Genomic DNA, 16,863 nt, shown 5'->3' on the forward strand with positions numbered 1-16,863 from the left:
AAGGATACACCAGGATATATTTAGTATAAAACTAAAGCTTATTGCAAACGCGGAATAGACAGCCAATTTTCAAGAATTAAATCTAAATAGGTTCCATTATGCTCTTAAGATTTTGTGCGTACATTCATCAGTGAACATTATGGCAGTGGCAGAAGACGTTTAGAGGCACTCTTTAAAAGTCAAAGTCCTGTCTTTTACCTGAATTCTTAAAAACCTATTATTCACCACTAGTGTATATCATCTGAACAATTGCCTAGTTCATTTCATTTTGCCTTGTGAATTTTTATATATCTTTAGTTGGGCTACACGATGTTTCTCCTGGGCCATAGTTTTCCTTGGGATGTCTTTTGTGCTATCTTGATTCAAAGAAATGTTAACATTCTTATGCTTCATGTGTAAGTTTCAAAATAAAATAAATCCTGTGTGCCCACTCCCCACCAACACACAGGTACTACCTATATAAATTGGGGGACTAGACTATGTCTTGCAGTAATCTGCAATGATCAGATTAAAAGTACCTATTGTTTTTAGTCTAAAGAATGTGGACAACCACAATCTCTTTATTTCAATAAATATGCAGGGGAAAAATTATCAGTGTGTGCTTAGATTGGGAAAATATCATAACATAATTTAATGATAAAGGTTTTTAATTTATTTTAAAGTATGAGTTCCTCTGTTTCTACATAAATCGCTTCAACTCTCTGAGGGCTAGTTTCTTCATCAGTAAACTGGAGATGAGGGCACTTTATAAGAGTTATTGAGGATAATGCCAATGTTGAATGTAATTGTGTGCCTCCTCCATGCCAAATAATGCTCACAGCAACTCTAAGAGGTAAATTCTAGGATTTCACTCATTTTACCAATGAGAAATGTGAAGCATAGAGAGATTAGTCAAGACAGTCGAAGTCACTTACATAGTAAATGTCAATGTGAGGCAGGATACAAACTCATGACTGTGATCTTAACCACCTAGCTACATTGCCTTTCAGCAAATGATCAAATATATCTAGCCTAGTGCTTGGCAGAATACAGATGCTAATAATTGTTAATTTGGTCTTCCTTTGAAGATTTTCATCAGGAGGAATACAGGAAACTAAACAGTCCACTTTGGAATATTGTCATACCATTCCTTAATGACTAGTACTGTATGAAATATAAGATATTTTATACATTTTGTTATTTTGTACCTTACAGTAAGGTGTTTTTAATATTCTTATCATTTTTTTGTTTGCGAGCAAGATATAAGATAATTCTTATAGATTAGAATTTGAGGCAATTTAACATTTTTCAGAACAATCTAGTATTTTTCTAGAAGACAGGAACTAGAATTAATTCCTCCTGAATCACCTCAGGGAATCTACCAATTTCAGACTACAGTAGTGTGTTAAGGATTTTAACTCCTGCCCCTTGCTACCACTCAGAACAAATGAGATAATTGTGAAATCAAGGTAGTTGTTTATGATTATGTGTGATTGGGAGAATTTCTAGCAACCTAAATGTGGAAACATAAATAATAACTCATGCCATAAACTGGTAAACATTTTGTAACAATGAAAGTGGAAGTGCATGATCACCAAAAACAAACACATTTCCATAAGTTATTAAATATTAATGAAAATTCTAACATGGAAACTTGCTCCACACTAAAAATAAATGAAACTAAGCGCTAAGATTTTTTGACTGAGAAATAAATGCAACAGAGATACTCTGTGTTTATTGCTGCAATCATAGCCTGTGCTTTAACATTAGGAAATCAGTGTAAACACCTACTTTCTCAATTAACATTAAGGCAAAGTGGAGGCTTTGAGATACCTGTGAATTCCAAGACTGATATCAATTTTGAAGGGGGGTTTACTTTTACTAATATAGTGATATAAGAAGAAATACATGGTAATAATGAGGGAAAAATATCAATTGATATACATTAAATACCTTTTCACTAAAGATGGGTAACAATTTAAAAGAACAGTAAGAGTTATCAGTCTGAGGGTATTTTCTGTTTATTTTGATATAGATGATCAAAATGAAGCCACTTTTTAAATTGAAATAATTGTAGTACTAGCAAGAAATTACATAATAGTTTAACTAAATTTCGGATTGATGGTGAATTCCTCTAGCCAGTTGCACCATTACTGCTGCATAAACGGAATGCTGTTGTTTAGTTCACAACTTTATTTATTTTAATAACAAATATAACTCCTATTGTTTGTGGTTAAATGTCTCTAACTAGTTTTCTTTATATAAATCAATAGGAATTTTCTAGTTACAAAAGTTGATGAATAGTTATTGAACATGCTTCTGTGTAATCCTCATTTTACACATAACAACTAGAGGAATTTTAAAATGCAATCAAGTCTAGAGCTTTGGACTTAGCTATAAGCTGGAATACACATAATGAAATTTACATATACAAAAAAGTTCTCATGAAACTTACTAAGTTACTTTCAGGAGAAATAAGCAAACTCAGTATGTTAAATACTTTTGTACTACTTGAAAAAATCTTAAGCATGGTAAAATTAGGCTACTTTCACATAAGTATATAATTTTTCTGTAATCAGAAGGTAGAATATGAGTTTAAAATGACTGAAATCATTAATTTAATGATAATTATTAAGGTTTCAAGCTACAGTAGAGAAAACACATGGATAAGTACTTGAGAATAGTGGTTAAGTTCTAAATGATGCACCTGCTAGAGAGGCTTCAACGTGGGAACCCTGCAGCGTGTTTGATGGGCAGTGTTTTAAAATCTAGGGCAGCACTGACACCTGGGTATGTTCCTCCATGCCTACTTCTACCCCTCCTTGTCCCGCAATAATGAAAAATCTTCCTGAGGAAGAATAGGAGTTGCTAAATCAAGTTTGTGAAAAGTCCCTGCCAGGTGATTTACTTCTCTCATTCACTGATTAGTTGCACAATGGAGCCTGTTGTTATTGTCCCCTTTAAGGACTTATTTCTTTTCCTTTACACAGAACTTTCTTTACTGTCCCTCCGTGCAACCCCATTCTATATTCAATCCCTGCTATTCTCAACTACTAGACTCCAAGAAAGGACTTCTCTTGTTCATCGGAAACTGGCTTTAAACTTATTTTTATCGCATGCCTGCAACTAGTTAATTTGTTTAATTTCCTTTACTGTGACTTTTAAGAGAAGAGCAAAAGATTTGTGCTAAAGTTATAGACACCAGTGAAGGTCTGTTGTATCTTTGTTTCAGAATCTTATTGTATCTTTGCTTCGTTTCAGCCTATTTCTGTTCCTGGAAATCTGTGGCATCAATTTTCTGTGATGGCATCTTAAAATATTTTGTAGTTAGCTTTTTAGAAACACCCTATGTGATTTTATATCAGGCTTATGTTTTTTGTTTCCCATATCTATCACTTTTCCAACTAGTGCCCGCTGCCTTCCCCACCCCCCACCCCCCATGTAGTTTTAAACCTCATTGTTTTTTTAGGACTTTCTATTTCTCCTTTTGTTTTTACATTTGCCTTTCCCATCTACTTTTTTTCCCTGCTGCATCTACTTAATATTCTTTTTCATTCAATTTTATACACGCATATACACACACACAGAGATAGGTATCTTAACAATAAAGAAAATGGTAGATATTTCTATTAAAACTTTACAAATTAGAGCACCAGTACCTACTTTTTTATGTAAAATATAGTCTTAGGCTTTTGAAGTGACTTGTGAAGCAGAATAGAGAAGAGTTTCATTTCAATGAGATCTTTGCTCTTGCTGGGAAAAAAAAAAAAACAGTAAAATGGAAATGAACAAAACCCTAAGTTATATTTGTGCAGTTGATATAGACATCCCATTGAATGAGGCTATAGGATAATCTAGGCAATTTAATTTTCTCTAGACCAAGGAGAGCAGACCGAAATGCTTAAGGATGTATGGCATGTGACACTCATAAGTGAGGTAGATTAAACTAAAGAAACAATGAGGATTGGTGGGCACAACTAAAAGTTGTATACTTCTCTAAAAAGGACATTTACTCCTCAGCCCTAACAGCTTGTGGAAGTACAGGTCTTCTGTTGCCAGATCCTATGATTTTTCAAGAGCAGCTGGAAATCTGGAATTTTATGTAAAATATTTTGATTTTTTAAAATCTCAACTCATTAAAAAATAATAACCATAACCACAACAATACTTTGCAGGACAAAACAGACATCTCTGCTGGTTGGAAATGGCACGTGGGCTTCCTACGTGTCACCTGCACATTTTATACACACATGCATACATAATCAGGGATTGTTTTTCTCTCTGTTCAACATTACCAAAGATTTATTTACATGTTCTAAATCCAGCCAAGCACATAGAATAAATAAATAGGTACAGTCACTATTAGAGGTTTACCTTTAGAACATGAAGATGATTTTTTTTTTAAGTAGCTTGGTATATTGGAAGAAGCACTGAATTCTGAGTTGTATACCATTTCTATCTGTAGCTTCATTATTAACTTTGTATGGCACTTGAGGCAAATCTCTTAGCTTCTCCTAGTAAATGCCTGCTCGGTATATATTGTGGGTTTAATTATGTCCCTCTAAGAGATATGTTGATGTCCTACCCATATCTATGAATGTGACTATTTATAAGTAGGGTCTTTGCAGGTGTAATCAAATTAAGAGGAAATCATACTGGGTTAGAGCGGGCCCTAAATTCAGTGACTCATGTCTTTAAAAGGAAAGAGACAAATTTGAGGACAAAGAAGCGACACAAGAAAGATAGCCATGAAGACAAAGACAAATTGAAGTGATGTAGCTATAAGTCAAAGAATGCCAAGGAATGCCAGCATTTCACCAGAAGCTCAGAGGCAGACATGGAACAGATTTTTCCTTAGAAGCTCAATAAAGAACCAATCCTGCTGACAACATGATTTTAGGTTTTTAGCCTCCTGAATTCTGAGAGAACACTTTTTTGTAGTTTTAATCCATCCAGTTTGTGATAATTTATGATAACCCTGAGAAACTAATACAGTAGGAGGCCATTTGCTAGTTGATTTCACATATACATAACTTTATTTCATCCATAACAACTTTGAAAAGTAGATCTGCCCTGCCACACACACACACACTTTCTCCCCTTCCCTACCTCTGACCCTCTCATTCTTGCTTTCACTTTTCACTGCCTCTCAACAAAGCGTGGCTTGAAAATGCCACCCAACTTGCCCTCAGACTCATAGATTGCTCCTCAACAGAGTGATGACCAGATCTTTCTAAGACTGAAGCCCATATTCTTGTTCAGTGTACCATTCTAGTACAGTACTTTTCAAAGATAGGAAGCTATAAAACGTAACATATTATTCTAGAGTCTGCTTTTTAAGAGACTGAATACAGGGAGAGAGAATATCATAATAGAGAAAGCAAGGATACTTTACTCAAAATGGATACATATCAATGCATTTTATTCATAGATATATACAGATCTTGGATAGTGCAAGATAGTTCTCTGGATGGCCTTGAACTGACGCAGTTCTCCCCAATTTTTTGCTTCTATTTCTCAGGAATAACTGTAGGATATGCTGGGAATGCCATATCCTGAGATAGAGAGGAACTGACTGAAACAGCCTGGGCCTTGTTCCTGTTCCCCTAAGGTATTAGCATCTTGGATTAGGGATTTACTGCCTGGAACACCCTGGGCTTTGTTCCTCTCTCCCTTGGAAGAGAATGTCCTTAAACCTTTGCCCAGTGAGTTCTGTGGCCCTTGAGGTATATAATCCAGCGCAGGCTGACTTTTGGGGTCCCTCAGCTATGATGCAAGTAGGACATGTGCAATCAAGGCTTCATCTGCCCTGGACAGCTTTCTCGGGCCTTGCGGGATGAGTTCACAATGGATCCTAGGCTTCTGTTGTCCCTTGTTTCCTATCTGTAAATAATAAATCTGCATCATGTAACTTTTTGCTTATGAGTGTGCTCTGTCTCTGGGACTCATGCAAGTTATTATATTATAGTAACCAGTGCAAAGTGAACCTGCTTTGCACACAGGATGTTAGGATAAGAAAAAGGAATATTGTAGTTTTCTAGTGATATAATAACAGCAATATTATTAAAACAAACTTATTTATTATAACATAATATAGAAAACACAAGTCTTCATTTTGATGAATTTCAAAAAATGAGCACACTCATGTGACTTTCACCAAGATAAAATATTAAAAAGCTTACACTTCTAGTCATTTCCTATCCTCACCTCCATATATTTAACTAATAACTTTATTTCAGACCCCTAAAACTGATTTTGCAAGTTTTTACAATCTGTATGAATGATATACTTCAGTATGTTCTCCTTTGTGTCTGGCTTCCTTTGGTCAACTTTATGTTTGTGAGATCCATCCATGTTGTTTTATGCAGCAATAATTTGTTCATTTTCAATGCTGTATTCAGTTTTATAAATATACTAATATTTATTTATATAACCGATTATTAATGAACATTTGGATTATTTTTCACATCTAACTCTTGCAAATAATGTTATAAACATTCTTATATATGTCACTTGTTGCAAATATATACACAATTGTACTAGGTTCCTGCCTAAGAATGTAATTGCAGGGTCGTGGGTTATTTTCAGTAATTATCTCTAAAGTTATAACAACTTAAACTCTGAAAAGCAGTGTGTGAGACTTTCTCACTTTCTGGTCAACAAATAATTATAAATCATTTTAATTTTAAATATTCTAGTTGGTCTCACTGATATCTCATTATGGTTGTATTTTTTTATTTTCTAGATGACTAATCATGTTGAGCAACTATTCATATATTTGTTGGTCATTAGGATATCCTCTTTTAAAAAGTAGCCTATTCAAGTTTTTTGCCCATTTTTAAAAAATGTGATTACCTGACTTAAGTTAATTGTAGGAGTTATTTACATGTTCTAGATATGATTTCTTTTACAGTTGCATGTATTAAAATATATTCCCACTCCGTAATTTACCTTTTTTCCTTCTTTTTTTGATAAACAGAAATTCAAATGTTAATGGAAGCCAATTTATTAATATTTACTTTTATTATTTTACGTGTCCCATATAAGAAACTCTGCCTATCCTATGTTACATTGTAGAAATGTTTTTATATCAATCCTTCATATTTAGATCAACTTTCTCTCAGGAATTAATTTGTTTTCCTATAATTTTATATCAAACAGACTGTAAATTCTTCATGATTCTGCAATTTCTTCTTTATCAAAAATAAAATGTTAATATAGGTGAGGGTATGTCTATACACTATTTTGTGTCACTGATCTACTTGTTTATCATATTTGTCTCATTTAATGAGCTTTTATAATGAATTATAGCATCTGGTAGCTTAATTATGCATAATGCCTATTGTAGTTTATATATATATATATATTCTTTATTAGATTAAGTAAATTCTAATCTCAATCTGCTAACATTGTTAATTTCCATCAAATGCTATTCCATTATTAATTGAAATGATAGTATAATTTTTATTCTTTCCTCTGTTAATGTGATGAATTACACTAGTTAATTTTGAGATGTTAACCACTCTTAAGTTCCTGGCATACATTCTTCTTATTCATGATAATACTCTTTTATTAATTTTGTTTGGTAATATTGTATATAGGATTTCTGCCTAAATTCATGAAAGCGAGTGGCCTGTAATTTGGGAATAAGGCCATGCTATCTTTACAAAACAAGATGGGAATTGTTCCTTTTTTTTTTTTCTACCCTGTGGTAGCATATGTTATATTGATTTTTTTTCATTAAATGCTTGGTAAAATATTCACCAGCAAGGTCATCTAAGCTAAGATTTCATATTTTTTTAACTCATGTAGTATCTCTACAGATGTTTCCTTTTCCCTGGTATTACTAATTCTTTTCTTCTTTCTTTTGACCTTTATAAATATTGTTAGGGAGTTATTAACTTTAACTCTCTCTCCTAAGAATCAATGCTTGTTTACTTTTTATTGTATTTTTGTTTTGGTATAACTGATTCCGGGTTCTTTAATTATTCCTCTCTCATTTGTTTTGGGTTTAACATACTCTTCTGATTTCTTGGTAAATTCTTGAGATGTATACTTAGAACATTAATTTTCACTATTTCTTCTTTTCTACTGTTTTCATTGAAGATTATACATTTCCCTCCTAGTATGACTTTAGCTATACCCCACCAGTTTAGATATGTAGTATTTTCATTATTACTCAGGTAAATTATTTTTCATCTAGCTGTGATTTCCTTTTTGATCCAGGAATAATTAGACCTAACTTTCAATCTTTTATAATCCATAGATACATAACTTTCAAACATCAAGAAATTTTTGCATGATATTATCCATTCAGAATTTATATTCTTTATGATATCAGTCCTTTGAAATTTGTTGAAACTTACATTAAGACCTCATATATGTTAATTTTTGTAGATGTTGCATGTACACTTGAAAAGAATGTTTGCTCCACAATTGTTGAGGGAGCAAGTGTTCAGTAGCTGTGAATTAGATTGAGTTTATTTACCAAGTAATTTATACATTCTATGTCTTTTATGTTCTATAAAATTTTATGTATTTTGTTATAAATAAATCTCTTTTATATATTTGTCTTTATATATTTGTGTAATTTGTTGAATAAAAATTAAATTTGTTATATATTCCTGGTAGATGAACGCTTTAATCATTATGCTATATCCCTTTTTGTCTCTAGTAATATTGTTTGCCTTAAAGTTTATTTTCTCAAATACAAGTGTAGCTAAATCAATTTTCTTTTGGTTAGTTTTTATAAGGTATACCTTTTTTATACTTTTGCTTTAATATTTATGTTTATATTTATATTTAACATAACTTCTCTTATGAATTGTATTTGGTTGATTTTTAAATTTCATATGACAATTTTTGTCTTTTATGTGGAGCTCCTTGTCTACTTACATTTAAAGTAATTACCAATATATTTGGAAATAAATCTAGTATCTTACTATTTACTTTGTAATTGGCATACCCCTTCTATGTTCCCTTATCTTCTCCTTTCTTATGTTATATTGAGTGAGTTAATTATTTGTTACTTAGTTTTTCTTCTTTAGCAGCTTTTAGTGGTTTCCTAGGATTAAAGCATGAGTGCTTGACTCATCAGAGCCAAACATAAATTAATATTTCCAGGAAAATGCAAGAACTTTTGGACTCTTTAACTCTTTTATCTCTGTCTGGCTTTTATGTACTGTCATCTTTTATTATATTTCTACATTATAATCTCCATGATACAATTATTTCATAGTTCAATATTTATTTATAATTATCTAAATATGTATCTTTTCCATTGTTCTTCATTCCTTCTTTCATTTACTTGCTTTCATTGAACTTAATTTTTTTCTATATGAAAAATTCCCTTTGTTATTTCATTTAGTGAGAGTCTACCTATGGAGAATATCTGTTTTGTTTCACAATATACTTATTTTGGCTTTCATTTTTAAAATGAAATTTTACTTGATAGAAAATTCTAGTTTGGAAATTTTTTTCCAGGACTTTAAAAATATCATCCCAGTATTTTCTGGTTTCCATCAATTATGCTGAAATCTCAGCTCTGAAGTTTTATCATTACTCCTTTAAAGTAATGTATCTCTACAATGCCTTCCCCCATCCCTTGCTCTCTCCCTATCCCCCATGGTGGTTTTTAAGACTGTAATTTTGGAGAGTTTTACTATGATTATATAAGGTGTGATTTTCTTTATGATTTTCCTGCTTACGATCTTTCTAAATCTATAACCTGGTATTTTTCTTTGGTTTTAGAAAATTTGTAGCCAGGATTTACTTGTATATTGCTTACTCCCAACTATTTCTCTCGTTTAATGCTTGAACTACAATTTCACATATGTTAGATTTCACCAAGTTTTATATTGTTCCAATTACAGATGCTTTTTCTTCTTATTTTCTATTATTTTTTTCTTTCCATGCTTCAGTCTTGATATTTTTCGTGAACTATCAAGTTTACCAATTTTCTCTTCTACTTATTCTAACCTACTCAATTTATTATTTACTTCAGTGGTAATATTTTTCCAGTTATAGGATTTTTATTTCATTAATTATTTTTAATGACTCCAGTTTCTTGATAAAAAATTTACATCATCATATCTATTTTCTTAAATTAATTACAATGATTTCGGATTCTGTATCTCATAACTCCAATACCTGAATCACTTATTTTACTTCTGTCTCCTTTTTTTAACTTTTTTGCAATCATAGATTTTGTTTATCAAATGCCTGGTGATTTTTGATTGAATGTCACATCACTTTTGGTTTTTCAGCCTTTCACCTAAGGTAAATGTCATGAGAGTAACAACACAGGAGACTGTCAGTCAGTCTAATCACAATGCACTATCTGCTGTTAGATATCATTGCCCATCAACTCTTGGTTGCCTCAGCTTCTCTCTGAGCAACTAGATTGTAAAAATTTTTTCAAGATATTTCACAATCAGGGGCTGGTAAAGAAAAATTATTTTTGTCTGAGAGTTAGTCTACATAAACCACACTATCATCACTAGAAATGGAATATCAAAGAGTGTCCATTCTCTGTATTATTAAAGAATAGAGGGATTCAGGAGAGGGATTTATAAATGACTTTTGGAAAGATATCAAGATATCCCTTGATTAGTTGAAGGTCTTGCTCTTCATTCAGTAGATACAGAGGGTAGAATGTTTTCCTCACAGCTTATAGATAGCTTGTGTAGATTTTCTTCTTCAAACAGCAATTAATCCTATGAGCAAACAGTTGTGTTTTTCATTATGTGTGCAAATTTCAATCATTTTAAAAGTTTGCAAATGAGGCATTGTTATCCAACATCTAAATTGTTGTGTACCTAGGTGAAAGTATATAGAGAACCATTTCCTCTAAAGTATAAACCATGAATGCATTTGACTTCAACATCAAAACAGAGTTAATACATGACATTACCATAGATTTAAGCACTGAACTTTATTTAAAACACGTTTATCAATTGAGTAAGAGTCAGCATGCATTTTTACAAGTTTCCATTGCTTTAGCCCCCCAAAATAATATAGACAACTCTTGCCATAAAAATTTAAAAGCTTTTTGTAAATATTATCCCTAAGAAAGAGGGATTCTAGAATAAACCATGTCCAGAATTATGGACAGGATATTTTGAAATGTTCTACTTGCTGGTAATTTCTTATAAGGCAACTGAGGGAAACCTGTAGCATTTGTTTCGTGAAGACAGTCACTATGTCTAGATTGTTTGCCTCTTCTCCTCAGAATCTCATACAGTGCCTGACACGTGATGGGTACACACTCAATATTTTTTAATAAGTAAATAAAAGGGAGAATTTTTAGAGACTTCTTAAAATGAAGATTAATAATGAAGTCTTAGACAAAATATGAATGAAAATAGTGTATAAATTAGAGCCTTTATTTTCCTTTATCAAATTGCCAAAAAGACATGAAACAAGAGAAAGAATCCCATACCCTTAAGTAATAGGGAATCTCTAGAACTTTGTTATTCCTTTTGCTGAAATGAATTTTTGGTATAAGATATCTACTTTTTAAAATTAGGATAAACTTTATTTAGTATATCTAATGTTTTACATTTTATAGAAATTCATGATGGAAATATTTTCCACAATAACATAATGGAACCAACAAAACTCATGAGAACTTTCTGTAGTTCTCTTTTTTAGTTTTTGGGAAAGCATTTAAAATAATAGTATTATGAAGCCTGAAATGACCTAAAGTAATCTTCCTGCTTACTTCTCCAGAACTATATAGAACAATACCATAAACACTTAATATTTGAGAATCAATTTCAACTTTGAATGTTTCTGATAAGGAAAGATATGTTACTATATAAAATTGATGCATTCTAGGACTTCATAATCCTTATAAAGCAAACAATTTTTCTTTAGATCCCAATCCAAAAATCTTCCTGATGACATTAGAATATGAATATTTTTGAAAATAACAACTATCATAGTATTTTGTATATTTTAAAGATAAAACAATCTCATTATAAAAAAATCAAACAACACATTTTTTATAGGAAGATAAAAGCACCCAGATTAGATTTTTAGAGATAATCTCTGTTGATGTAATAGTGAACGTCTCCATTGCTAACTGCACTTACCTACACTTTTTTTGTAATTAAAATTATTTTATTAAGCTAAAGATAAAGTGTTTATGAGGAGCAATTCCACCGGCAACGTGGTTAATTTTCCCCAATTTTCATTCATTACAACATTGAGATAATTTCAAAGTGATTATAGCAATTTTTATTTGGCAACAAGCCGTTCAAATGTGTTTATAAATAAATGTAAATCTCTAAAAATAAGAAATCCAACAGTTGGAATATATTTTTGTAGTTAACATCTTGTAAGAATATACATAAGCTGTACTTAATTGGGGATGTAAACTAATATTGATTGAGCTCTCAAGACAGAGGCTTGCAAAGTGTTACTAGGCAAAATAGTCAAAACTGTCTTGTGCATACTATATTATTCTACATATTTAAAGACAATTCTATCACCTCTAAATAATATCTGGTTATTTACCTAGGCCACATAAGGAATGAGGCCATGGTTCACAAGTATACTCAGGGAGAAAGATGGGTAGGCCAAGCTAACATTCATCATGGCCTCTAAACCATGATTACACACTTTCATTGCATGGAAGCATTAAAATACCTCAGTTTATCCCCTGACATTATAATTGATTTTTAAAATTTTATTTATTTATTTGTTTTTTTGTTATTTGTTAATTTATTTTAATTGACACTGTAATTATGCATATTTGTGGGGTATAATTTGATGTTTTGATACATATCTGTGTTGTATGATGATAGAATCAGGGTAGTTAGTATATCTATCACCTCATGAATTTATCATTTCTTTGTGGTGAGAAACTTCAAAAGTTTATCTTCTAACTATTTTGTAACATACAATATTTTATCATATCACCCTACTATGCAATAGAACATCAGAATTTACTCCTATGTCTAATTGTAACTTTGTACCCACTGGCCACCCTTTTCCTGTCTTCCCCTCCTCTTTCTTACCCTCTCCAGTTTCTGGTAACCACTATTCTACTCTCTGGTTCTATGGTATCTTTTTTTTTTTAATATTCCACATGTAAGTGAGATCATGTAGTATTTGAGTATTTATCTTTCTGTTCTTTCTATGTCTAGCTTATTTCACTTGACAAGAAGTCCTCCAGGTTCATCCATGTTGTTGCAAATGACAGGACTTTATTCCTGTTTATGGCTAAATAGTATGCCATTGTGTATCTACACCACTTTTTCTTTGTCTGTTCATTCGTTGTTGGATACTTACGATGATTCCCTATCTTGGCTATTATAAATAGTGCTTCAATGAACATGACAGTGCAGATATCTCCTTGACATACTGATTTCATTTCCCTTGTATATATATCCATCATTGAAATTGATGGATCACATGGTAGTTCTATTTTTAGTTTTCCATATTGTTTTTCATATTGGCTATACTAGTTTACAATCCTACAACTATGTGGGAGTGTTCCCTTTTCTCCACATCCTTGCCAACACTTGCTTTCTTTTGTCTTTTTGATTGTATTCATTCCAACTGGAGTGATGTGGTATGTCCATGTGGCTTTTATTTGCATTTCCCTGATTGAGCATTTTTTCATATACTAATTGGCCATTTGTATGTCTTCTTTTAAGAAATTTCTGTTCAGATCTTTTGCTCATTTTTAAAAAGGGCTCATTTGGGTTTTTCTGCTGCTGAGTTGTTTAAATTCCTTATATGTTCTGGATATTAACCCCTTGTCAGATGTATAGTTTGCAGATATTTTTCCCTATTCTGTAGGTTTTCTCCTCGCTCTGTTTTCTTTGATGTGCAGAAGCCTTTTCGTTTGACACAATTCCATTTGTTTAATTTTCCTTTTGTTTCCTGTGCTTTTGAGGTCTTATTTAAAAAATTATTGGCTAGCCCAATGTCATGAAGCATTTTCTCTGTTTTCTTTTAGTATTTACATGATTTTGGTTTTACATTTATGTCTTTAATCCATTTTAGTTGTTTTCTTAATATGGTGAGTGGTAGGGATGTAGTTTCATTCTTTTGCATGTAGATATTCCTTTTCCCCAGAATCATATATTAAAGATACTGTCTTTTCCCCAATGTGTGTTCTTGGCACCTTTGTCAAACTTCAGTTGACTGAAGGTCTGGGAATTTATTGCTGAGGTCTCTATTCTGTTCCATTGGTTTATGTATCTGTTTTTAGTCCATTACCATGCTGTTTGGGTTACCAAAGCTTTGTAGTATGTATTGAAGTCAGGTAGTTTGATGCTTCTAGTTTTGTGCTTTTGGCTCAGGATTGCTTTAACTATTCTTGCTCTTTTATAGTTCCATATGAATTTTAGGATTATTATTTTCTATTTTTGTGAAGAATGCCATTCGCATTTTGATAGGGATTGTATTAAATCTAAAGATCGCTTTGGGTAGTATGGCCATTTTAACATTAACTCTTCCAGTCTGTGAACACAGGATATCTTTCCATTAATTTGTGCCTTCTTCAATCTCTTTCATCAAAGTTTTATAGTTTTCAGTGTATAGATTTTTTATCTTCTTTGATAAGTTTATTTCTGATTATCATATTTTTGTAGCTACTGTAAATGGAATTATTTTATTGATTTCTTTTTCACATAGTTCACTACTAACATAGAAACATTACTGATTTTTGTATGTTTATTTTGCATTCTGCAACTTTACTGAATTTGGTTATTAATTATAACAATTTTTGGTGGAATCTTTAGAGTTTTCTATGTATAAGATCATATCATCTACAAAGAGGAATAATTCGTCTTCCTGCTTTCCAATTTGGATGTTTTTTTTTTCCTTTCTTTTACCTAATTGCTTTAGCTAGTACTTCCAGTACTATGTTGATTAGAAGTGGTTAAAGTGTATATCCTTGTCCCTGATCTTAGAGAAAAAGCTATCTGCTTTTTCCCATTTGGTAGGATGTTAGCTGTGTGTTTGTCATATATGGCCTTTATTGTGTTGAGGTACATACCTTCTATGCTTAATTTATTGAGAGTTTTTATCATGATGGGATGTTGAATTTTGTTAAATTCTTTTTCTGCATCTATTTAAATGATCATATGGTTTTGTCTTTCTTTCTGTTAATGTGGTGTTACTGATTTGCATATGTTAAACCATCCTTGTGTCCCTGGGATGAATCCAACTTGATCATAGTGAATGACCTTTTTAATGTGCTGTTAGATTCAGTATGCTTGTATCTTGTTGAGAATTTTTGCATCTGTGTTCATCAGGACTATTGGTCTGTAGTTTTCTTTCTTTGTTATATTCTTGTCCAGTTTAGGAATCAGGGTAATGCTAGCCTTGTAAAATGTCTACTCGCCTACACTTGCTCCTTTTTCCTTTGGAAGCTTTAAGAAATTGTCACCAACATGTTGCTCTGTCATTATCCCTTTTCCTACTTCCACAATTGACTGAACCCTGGCTCCTTGAATTGTTTTCAAAAGGCTAACTTTGAGTTTATGCTTCAGCTTTCTTATTCCTTTTTAGCCTGCAGATCTGTGCCATATTTGGACAATTTTTAAAAGATCCCTGCCATGTGTAGGTTTTAAACAAGCTGTTTTAATCTAATAAAAACAATAGTGAAACTCTGGAATACTGAACAAGCCAGTATGACAAAATCTGCTTTTATGAATATATGTCACAACAAATACTTAGTAGGCAATCAAATATTTGGCTTGAGTTTCATCTTCTTGGTCATAGGACTTCAAAAGCAGGTTCTTCAGAAAAACTCTTCCATCCAAAATATAATAATAACAACAAAATAGAACCTTTGAAGACACTATTATTTATGAGGAGAACTACTATTTTGTGAACTCTGCATTTTTACTTTATACCAGAACCTGGATACAGTTCAGCATGATTTAATTTTCTTCCTGCATCCTCCTCCCCACCTTTTACATTTCTTAGTAAATTAGTTAGTTAAATTTAGAAATTATTAAGCAAACAGTAGGGCATTCCTACCTCAATCTCAGTCTAGGAAAACATAAGTTTAGTTGGCTGTATTACATAATAGATCTGATTATATTTGGGAAGCCTGTATTAGTCCTACCTTCAGACAGAAACATATTTACCCAGGAGATGCAATTGGGGGCAACAACTTATTGTGCTTGAGTGTTAACTTGGATGTTGCTTTTAAACAACCATGGCTATCCTATACTGCATAGTGCATAAAAGCAGGGCCAGAACTAGGATGAGATTAGAAGGCATTTGCTTCTGTTGCAAAAATTAAGGGGTTGCTAAATAACTCAGCAATTAAGGTAAATAATATTTTAATACACTAGTAAAAAAATAAAATTAATGCAAAAAATCCATGATGAACAAAAATAAACATCTTCAATAAATACTGAATGAATATTATATATTTTACTTATTTTTGCACCCAAGGCAAATGTCTTACTTATCTTACTCTAGTCCTGGTTATGTATTGAAGGCATTCCTTTATCACTACAGAAAAAAGTAAGTGTTTAAGGAAATACAGTGGGGACTCAAATCACATATTCTTTTTTTTCCCCTCTCTGTTGTAGCTAAGAAGAGAATTTGACAACATCTATGTGCCATAAATCTCAAACTCTAAAATTGGAAATTAATAGTTATGGATAGCCACAATCCTCACAGCCTGCCCATAATAGATCCTTATCTTATGTCTATAAGGGAGAGTCTAGGAATCTTTACTTTATAATGAATGTCAAATGATTCTGTTGCAGGTTGTCCCAGGATCATGCTTGGAGAAATGTTTGGCTGGATTCTAACAATTCTTCACTATTACTTATTGCTTACCCTACAAAGGACAGTGTTCTTAAGGGAAACTATTTGGTAAGGAAAGAAAAAGAAAGATGGAAAAAA

Source organism: Lemur catta, chromosome 4, assembly GCF_020740605.2.
Source record: "Lemur catta isolate mLemCat1 chromosome 4, mLemCat1.pri, whole genome shotgun sequence".
In the NCBI taxonomy this organism is placed as follows: domain Eukaryota; kingdom Metazoa; phylum Chordata; class Mammalia; order Primates; family Lemuridae; genus Lemur; species Lemur catta.